Source organism: Physeter macrocephalus, chromosome 2 (assembly GCF_002837175.3).
Source record: "Physeter macrocephalus isolate SW-GA chromosome 2, ASM283717v5, whole genome shotgun sequence".
In the NCBI taxonomy this organism is placed as follows: Eukaryota; Metazoa; Chordata; class Mammalia; order Artiodactyla; family Physeteridae; genus Physeter; species Physeter macrocephalus.
The window spans coordinates 3,964,255-3,974,564 of record NC_041215.1 but is presented as its reverse complement, the minus strand read 5'-3'; positions in this window follow the sequence as shown (position 1 = coordinate 3,974,564).

Below are 10,310 nucleotides of genomic sequence, written 5' to 3'. Positions count from 1 at the left end.
ATTGCTTCTCCCCCTAGACCAGGAGCTCACATGGGCAGCAACATAATCATCTGTTCAGGGCAGCATCCCTGGCTTCCGGCACAGGGCCAGCATGTAGCATGTACTCAACGAATGTTGGCTGAATGAACAAAGGAAAGGACAGACAGAGCACAGAAATCATTAGGGAGAAAGGACCTACTATGTGCACAGAGCTGAGTCGTGCAGAGAGATCCAGATGGGTGAGGGGAGGCTGGGAAGAGACCAACCTTGATTCCCTAGGCCAGTGGCTTCCACAAAGGACTCATTCAATCCCATGCAGCCCCAAGGGGAGGGGACTTCTTCCCCATATCTGAGTCAGAGAGGCCTGGACCCACTTCCTTGGCCCACACACAACTTTCTGTGTGACCTGGGCAAGTCCCTTGGCCTCTCCGGGCCTCAGATCCCTCACCTGAGAGATCATCACAGCCGCCTTCTGCATTGTCAGAGGTGAGCAATTGGAGGCAGATGCTGACCCTGTGCCCGGCACACAGTATGTGCTCAATAAACATTCATCCCCTCCGAGTTGCAGATAAGCTTGTAATTTAATCCATTAGGAGAACGTGTTTCTCCCAGGATCTTTCTCTCTTCACATTAGCTAGTAGGCTTTAAAAATCCCATTAACACCATATTTTTTAAAGCTGTGTTCTTGGGAGGAGGAAGGGAAGGGAAGACATTTCCTTGTGAATTTGATTTAGTGGGAAATGATCTTTGAGTTAGGAAATTCTTGTTTGGGGTCCAATCGCATTAACAGTGAAGAAGGCATGATGGGAATGGCCAGTGGACCAAGGCCAGCTCTCACAGCTCAGGGTATGGGATACAGCCCGTGCACCCATGGCGCCTACGGTTCAGCCGTTACCATCACCCTTTGAATTAACTGTGCTCTCTAGAAGTCTCTGTACAAAAATAGCTCTTTGGTCATAATGGGTCCCTGGGGGGATGCAGTGGGGTTGGGGAGACACAGTGTGTGTGTGTGTGTGTGTGTGTGTGTGTGTGTGTGTCTGTGTATGTGTGGAGTGGGGGGATTTTGTGTTACGCCTATAAAGTGTAAACCTCCTCTACCTGAAAGAAGCTGATAGAAAAGCAGAGAGGGACCCACACACAAAGAAAACAAGCTAGGGTTTGTTTTTCCACAGCTAAGGAGAGACCGTGAGTCAGCGGGTGGATCAAGAGGGGGAAGGTTCCAGATGGAGACGCTCAAAGCAGCCCTCGGTTCTCTGAGGGAGACTCATGGGAGCTGGCCTCAAAGCTGGAAGGCACCCCCATGAGTCAGTTCTAAGGAAGCACCAACACCATCCTGCTATGCCATTCATGTCATAAAAAGGAAGTACCTACTACATGCCACACAGTGTAACGTGACGACTGCTTGGCACCTGGTGTCTGATTTAATCCTCACCACAGCCCTGAGAGGTGAGGGATATCATACTCTTTTTATAGATGAGGACACTGAGGCTCAGAGAGGTTAAGTCACTTACCCAAGGCAGCACAGGGAGTCAGTGGTGGGGCTCTGGGGGCTGTGTAAACTATCTGTGGACAAGCTGACAATATGCAGCAAAAGCCCTCAAAATGTGCCTGTTTTTGACCCAGTTGCCCCACTTTGAGAAACTGAGGAATATAATCAGGCCAGGGCCACCACCGCTCAGCTCTGTGCATGTTCTAGGAAGCTTCCTTCATCATGGGAAAAACTAGAGGCCATGTTTCAGTCCTGAGGAATTTGTGAAATAAACTCTAACAATGGAATACTATGCAGCCATTAAAAATAATAGATGCATGCTGTTTACTGATGTCAAAAACAGTCACAAATGGCAGAGCCAAGATTTGAATAGTCTGTGACGTCTGAGACAGGCTGGGCTCAACCACTGATCAGCTGTGTGACGTTGGGCCATTGGTTAACCCTCCGGGCCTCTGTTTTTTGATTTTAAAGTGGGGATAAATCAAGAATGATAGAACTTTTATAGGCATTGTAAGAAGTAGATGAGTTAATGTGTGTAAGCACTTAGAATGGCACCTGGCACATAGCAAACCACCTGTAAGCAGCAGCTATTATTTCCTTGGTTGGGAAATTCGGGGCCATTATTTCTTCAAATAGTTTTTCTTTTACTCACCTAATTACACATACATTAAGCAGCTTGAAATTGTCCCACAGCACCAGTGGATGCTCTATCCTTTAAAAAAAAACTCTCTTTTTGTGTTTCATTTTTGTTAGTCTCTACTGCTGTGTCTCCATATTCACTAATCTTTTGCCCTGGAGCCCACCCAGTGTAATGTCTCAGACATTGTAGTTTGCATCTCTGGAAGTCTGTTTTATATCTTCCAAGTCTCTATTTAACTTCTTCAACATACGGAATGCAGTTATAATAACTGTTTCAATGTCCTTGTCTGCTCGTTCTAACATTCATGTCAGTTCTGGGCCAGCTTTCTTTGATGGATGTTTCTCCTTACTGTGGGTTGTATTTCCCTGCCTCTTTGCCTGCCTGGACATTTGTGATTAGATGCCAGACATTGTGAATTTTACCTTGTTGGGAACTGAATATTTTGTTCTAGGATGAAATTAAATTATTTAGAAATGGTTTCATCCTTTCAAGTCTTGCTTTTAAGATTTGTTAGGTTGGACTAGAGCAGTGCTTAGGAATTAGGGCTGATTGTTCTCTACTACTAAGGTAAGATCTTTCTATGTATCCTGCGTGATGGTCCCTGCATCATGAGGTTCGCCAGTCTGGGTGGTGAGAACGGGCACTGTTCCTGGCCCCATATAAGTACCAGGCACTGCTCCATCTAATTCTTTCAGGTAGTTTTTTCCCCAGCTCAGATAGCTTACTTGCTGTGTGTACTGGTCAAAGGAGGCCCCCTGAGTTTCCCTGGATGTCTCTCTCTCTGGAGCACCCTCCGTCCAATACTCTCTTCTGGAAACTCTAGCCACTTGGGACTCCCTGGGCTCTCAATTCCATCTCTTTAACTCAGAGAGACCATCGAGATCTGCCTGGTTTCCAACCCTCCTTCTGCCCCATGCTATGGTCTGGGAACTCTCTAGCCAGTGAGCCTGTCCTCCTTTGTTTCCTGACACTCCAGAATCACTGTTGCCTCCTGCCCAGTGTCTTGAAAAGTGTTATTGAGTATATTATGTCCCGTTTTTGTTTGTTTCAGGTTGGAGGGTCAATCCAGATTCTGTTCCTCTATGGCGTCAGAAGCAGCAGTCCCTGCATTAGCTGTGATTAACGACTATCATTAACCCCAGGCTCTAGTGCCTTTTCCAGGGCCCAGGATCTTTGGCAAGGGGAGACACAGAGAGGTTAAGTGACTTGCCCAGGTTGCACAGCTAGTAAGTGCTACAGCCAGGATTCACACTAGGCTTGGCTGATTGGAAGTCCCTTCCCTCTACTTCCAACTATTGCCTCTGGGCAGAGAGATGGCCTGAACCGGGGGTGGCCGAGTAGCAGGGCGGGCAGGAGGCCAGCCTCGTGCTTCAAGCTTTGGGATTCACAATCACCAGCTGCAGGGTGGGCTGGGACTGAAGGCCAAGCTGAGGCAGGACAAGGCCTTCATGGGTTCTGGAGCCCAGGTTAGCTGTCCTGCCTGTTCCCTCCATCCCCTGGACCTTGGTGGTGTGGGAGTCAGGAGTGGGGCTCGCCAGGCCTCCGCAGCTGGGGTGGGGTGCCCAGTACAGGTAGCAGGCAGAGGTGAGGGCAGCAGGAGGGACTGTGTGACAGCTACCCTTGCCCTCACCTATGGGGCGGGACCCCTTCTGGGCCCTGCATGGCTGTGGGGTGGGCTGATGAGCAAAGGCCTCCTCATTCATCTGTGTATGGAAGGGTCAGTGGGTTTGCTGCTGATGAGAGGATGGAGAAGGGAAGGTAAAGGGAATTTCCAAAGACTGATGATTATCTCTTAGCTATGGCCATCCTGCAAGAGTCCCTCAAGTCTAGAAGGAAACCATGTCTTCCAGCATCAGAGAACCTGCATCTAAAGGAATACCTGGGCAAGTGTCCTCGTCTCCCTGAGCATCAGTTTCCTCACCTGTTAAATGGGAAATATTCTCATCATGATTCAAGGCTTAGACACAACAGCTTGTCAGGTATCTAACCTGGATCTGCCCCAGAGGAGGTACATAGGAACTAGGAGTGAAAGAATTCACTGAATGAATGAATGAATGCATATTTGATCACAAAGCCACCCTGCCTACTACCTCCTCAGGCTTGCAAATCTCATTTCCTCCCCGAGAGGCCTAGGCTTTCCTAAGCCTGACCCTCCCCCAGTATCTACCCTCCCACCCTCACCTCCCAAAACCCATGCGATGGAGGCTGGTCACTAAATCCCCTGACCTCACATCTGCCCTGAAAACCCCACAGCAGGAGTCAAGTGGTGCCAGCCTTTACTTGAACTCAGCGGTTTTGCCGGCTTCCCCTTGAGACCCTGGAGCTGGGAAGCCATTTTTCCTGTTATCACCATGAAATCTCGTTTTGTTCCAAATGGATGCTATTGACCCATTAGAACTGACGATCCTCATTCTTGCAACACTCTCTTGTTCCTCTCAAAAAAAGACCTCACACGTGAATCAGGTTGCCATTTTTCTGAAATAGAATATTGTGCTCGCATGCAGAAAATGCAGAAAAGCATGAAGAAAAGGAAACACGAAAAATAAATAAAACTTTAAAAAGTCCTCCATAGTCTCAGAGACAGTCCTGCTAACATTTTAGCGTATATATGTCCAGTCTTTTTTCTGTGCTGGAGTTAGAAAGGTGCAGAGTTACATTTTGATAAATGTATTTTTAAAAAGGTTCAAGGAAAGCATGCTCCTAATAAAATCCCTATGGTGAAAAGAGTTCATAGTGAGAAAGTAAGTTCATCTTCCATCCCGGCCCAGCCCCCCTCTTTGCTCTCCCTAGAAATAACTCATGCTACATCTTCTTGTAGAGACTTCCATACAGTCTGTCGTTATAGAAGGGTGTGTGTGTGTGTGTGTGCATGTGTGAGCACACATATGTGTGTTTGATATCAGAATGCACCTACTGTTCTGTAAATACTTCTTCACTCAGCCTCCTTTGGGAATGTGTTCCCATGTCAATCAATCAACACTCCTTCCCATGCACTATTCTATTTGATGGCTGCACTTATTTATGGAACCAATTTCCAATTGTTGGGTATTTCAGTTGTTACCAATTATAAATCATCTTGACCACCCAGTGTGTTAAATGGGTAAATGTTAGGCTGTCTGGGGGAGAAAAAAGCCCTGATTTACAGTGCTTGCCCATTTCGATGGTGTAAATATTCCCATTCCACCATGGCTGATTTTAGGCTACTGAAGACCCCTAAGGAGCACAGTCCATGGAACCCTGTGTAAGCAGCTTCCAGCACACCAGAGCCCCGCCGATGACCTTTGGGACCACCTTGGTGCATATTCCTAATCCTTTCCTAGGAATAAATTCCCCAAACTGAATGATTGTCAAAGCATATGCTCGATCCCAAAGCTGTGGATGAGCAACACCGAAGTGCCCTCCAGAAAGAAGTTATCAGTGTATGCTCCCTCAGCCTAGTGTGAGAGATCCTTGCTCATCTCACCCTGCCCCTCCAACCATGCCTGTTATCCTGCCTTTTCATCTCTCCTGTCTGATAGATGAAATAATCGTAGCTCATTGCTAGTTTCATTTGCATTGTTTTTGGTGAATAACTCTCTTTTTCAAGCTTATAGTCAAGTGAAATTTTATTTGGGCAACTTTCAGGACATTTCACGAAGTCTCTGGGGATTATCAGTGTCCGGGAAGCAATTTGAGAACATGGCTTTTCTTGCACGGCTTTGTTTATGGATGAGATCAAAGAGGAGATCCATTCACTCACCAAACAGCTTCAATGCTTTGCCCAGAAGGTATCTTACTTGCTGTGTTACTCAATCTCATTTTGTCCCAGTCACTCTGCCCCCTCCCCCCTCCTACCTTTGTCTCAGGCAAATACATCTGAAAATACCAGAGCATCCACTCAGCATGCTGTGGATACAGGTGCCATCTAAGAGCTGTGCTCGGGGAAGGTGGAGGTGGGCAGTATGAAGTATCTGAGTCGCTTTACAAATAAAGGAGGTGTTCTGGAGAGGCAGCTGTGTGGCCTTGGACAAGTTATGTCACCTCTCTGAGCCTCAGTGCCTTTATCTGCAAAATGGGGGTAGGGGGTAAGGTGGCAATAGCACAGCCTATGCAAGATTGCAGTGAGAATTAAATGAACAAATGTATTTTAAGTGCCTAGCACAGGGTCTGGCATCTGGTAGATATGTAACAAATAACAATCATCATCATCATCATCGTATCATCATGTTATCACACTGTCAGAGTGCCTTGTAAACCACAGGGGTATATACAAATGTGAAGTAGTACCATTACCATCCTCCATGTTTGTTCTAGCCCCTCTGCTCTGATCAGAGAGGTCACCGTAGACCTCACATGTCCAGTTCCAAAGCCAATCTTCTCTGGAATGGACTGGACCCCCTTTGGATTCTTTGAACACAGTGCCCTCATTTGACCAAACATGACTTTTCTCAGAGCAGAGCTAAAGGCTTCTTCAAGGACCTTCCTCCAAAAGGTCCTTTCTGCCTTTGCTTGGGTGGGGACAAAAGTGTCTTAATGGAGCTCTTACCTCCTGTCTCCCCCAGCCAATTTGTCCTGCCCAGATGTCTTCATGAGTCTTTCAGGACACAGCTTTTAATCCATCCGTCCATCCATCCATCCATCCATCCATTCATCCATCCAACAAATTGATTGCTTATATCTGTTCTCAGCTACAGCACAGTATCACAGAAATCCAGGCACTTGCCAGGGGGTCTACTTTCAAGCAAATTTAAAAAAACAACCACACCAAATGTTACCCTGACCTTCACGATATGACCCTGCCCATCTCTCTGATTTCATCTGTTACCACCCTCCCCCTCATCCACCACATTCCAGCAACACAGTCAGCTGACAGTCCCTGGAACACACTCAGCTGTTTCCCTACTCAGGGTCTTTGCCCATGCTGTTCCTTGGCCTGGAGGGCTTTTGTCTCTCCTCTTGGCCTAGCCAGTTTCTTTTCATCATTTAGTTTCCAGATTAAATGGTATTTCCTCCAAGGCCACTTGCATTGCCCCACCCCTGCAGAAATCATGCCCCCTTCATGATGCTTCATTCACAGACTTATCATAATATGTGAAGTTGTGTTTTCTCTGTGTTTTTACTCATGTACAGTTTGTCTCTTCTGGAAGATTGTAGGTTTATGAGGATGGGGATCCTGCTTGCTGTGCTCATAGTGGTGGGACTGGAGCTTAGGACTATGCCTGACAGCGTACAGCCTCAAGATAAATGTGTTGAATGAGTGAGGCCATATTTAGCCAAAGCTCAGTGAGAGAAACAGTATTGAGCAAGAATTGCTTTAAAGACAGATTGTCCACCTTCCTTTCCAGATATTCTCCAATCTTTCCTGGAGGCAGCCAGATGGCAGCCATTTGGGAATGGCGACTCTCCATGGGAACTGGGGCTGCAGGCATGAAATGTGTGTTGCCGGGGAAGTATAAATGCGTAGACGGATGGGATAAAACATGAAATTCCTCCTGTGCCTACTGCAAGAATGTTGGTCATTACACACCATCCACACTTGTGAGAATTCTTGGGAGAGATTCTTGTCTTAGAACCACAAGATGGATTAGAGCTGAGGCTCTGAATTTAGATGGTCTGTATTCCAATGTTTGTTCCACCAAGCATAAGACTGGGGACAAGTTGTGGATCTTTCTTTTCCTGTTAGTGAGGATAAAAATAGTGCCTCCCTTGTGAAAAGTAGTAAACACCTAATAGATGCTAGCTATTATTATAATTCTCCCGGGGTAACTGGTTTGTTCAAATGGCATGATCATTGTGATTTATGTCACTGACCAAATTTCCCTTTTCACACTGGTTGCTAGGAAGCTCAGCATCAATCTTGTTCCCCAACCATAGCAAATTTCTAGAACCTCATGTGTGCTTTTTGTAAGTGAGCTTTAGTTGTGGTTTCATTTATGTCCCAACTTTGTCATCTGTTTCTTCACTTGCTCTACTATTTATGTGTGTCGCTTGCTCTAATTTATGTGTCCTTGGAAACTGCCTTTAATCTTTCCAGTAAGAGCTCTGGTATCTTGCATGAGAAGTTTCTGCTTGCATGTGGCTACTTTTGTCTCCCTAGTGAGACGATAGTGCATTCTAAGCTGAGTGGATGAGCTGATAAAATGTTAGAAAGGCGAGGAACTCAGAGAAGCCCCCTGCCTTAGCCCCAAGAGAGGATATAGCTGACCCAGGAGATCTCCACTCTCTGAAGTGTCCATAAAACTGAAAACAACTCCATGTGGGAAAGGTCAGTGACCAGTGGGCACGTTTCCTGTGCTTTAAGATCATAGAGACCAGTGAGGTTGTCTGGAAGAAGGAGGCGGCAACTAGGGGGAGACTTTGGTGGTCCAGGAGCTGCCTCATTGGTTGGCCAACATGAGGCATCAAGTTCCATATTGATTCCTGGGAAGGGTAGAGATTCCAGTGGCTAATGGCTCCCTCGCCTACATCTGTGTTACCCTCTTTTTCCGGATTTGGAGGACTCAGATCATATATTTCGTATCTTCTCATGAAAAATTGGACCATTGGGCAACTCTGGGCCCCAGTCCTATGTGGCAACCATTGGTGCCTCTTCTGACGGGCACAGATCTTTGAGTATTGTGCTGGTCCCCACTGCCTGGCCTGCCTCACCTACCCACTACCTCTGCCTGCCCCAGCTGGCATCTGAAGCTAAGCCCTGGTTATGGTGAGACCTGGGCAGCTTTCCTGTCTCCTTGGAGACTTTTACCACCCTGGCCAACCCTGGCAGGCCCTCGTCCTCTCAGACACCCTCTGTTTTCCCATTTGTAAGTTGTAGTCTTCTCTGTGGCAACTCCAGTCCCTTCAGACAGTCATCCTCACCCCACCCCATTCGGCCAAATTTTTCCTGTCCTTCAGACTTGAGACATCTCATTTCTGGAAGAGCTGCCAGGATCCCCAGGCAACCCTGTCCACATGCCCTCGTGTTGTTCTGTAATTATTAACCCATAGTCCTGCCACAGATCCATAGACCTCGCACCTGCTCGGGGCTCAAAACATGCTTGTTGAATGAATGAATGAGTTAGGGAATGAACCAAAGCATGAGTGAATAGATTAAAGCTGCCCAAGTGCACGTGGGCCCAAGGAGCAGACCCAGAGTTGAATATGGGACTCAGAATCCTGTGCTCTCCTGCAGCATCACTCGGCTGGGAGACCCTGGCCCACCTGCTGTCCCCCTGACTGTGTCTCCAATGTCAGGCTTTGACCACTGAAACACTGTCAGCCTGGCCGCCCTCCCCAGGCTGATGTCCAGGGGAGAAAGATGCCACAACACTGGACAGTCACACAAGGGCCCCTGCACCCTCAGCTGCCTTTGCTGAGAAGAGCTCCCCCCTCCCCCTACCAAGGAGTCTTTCTTTTCTCCTCTCCTTCCCCCCTCACCCAATCTTCTGTTTAATTGCTGTTCTAGGGATCAGGAAGAATGTCGTAGATGGTGCATCTGTCTCTCTGGAAGACTGTGAAGCTGCATTAAAATATGTGCTCTGTGCTGGGGCCTCTCTCACAGCTTAATAAGGGGGGTGAGCTGAGGAAGGAGGAAATGGGAGGGGCAGACAGAGAAGGGGACACTCAGAAGTAGAGAGAGAACACAGAGAGTGACAGAGCCTCAAAGAGAGATGGAGAAAGAGAGAATCAGAGTCAGAGTAAGAAACAGATGAGAGAGAGAGAGATGGGAGGAGGATTGTGAGCTTGTGGCCATCGCCACGTTCCTCTGATTTTCAGCATTTTTCTAAAGGGCCCTGGACAGAGATTTACGAGGGTTTATCTTAAACATCTGCAGCACGAGGCTGACAAGATACACATTGCATTTATTTTCGGGAGCAGCCATGAGCCGTTCATGGAAACCCAGACGGGCCAGGGCCCCGAGGCTGCTGCCCGCCTCCCTGGTCCCCTCTGTTTCCGTGTCTTCTCCGAGATGCTGGCAGGAGACAGGCCTGAGTTTCCTTCAAAGTTCATGGGTTCGAGTCGCCGAGTCTGGGAGAAGGCCCTCTGCGCAGGCTGGGCTGATTTGCAGTGGGCGGGGCTGGGGCTGGGGGGGGGGGCAGCCTGGCCTGAGGAGGAGGGGCGCCAGGATGAGGGATGCCTAGAGGGATGGGGAGGAGGTAAGGAAAGTTGGGGAGCAGCCCAGGGGCTCTGGGAGGGAATGTTTTGTGAGTATAGACTGTACGTTTAGTCATCATCACTAATCAT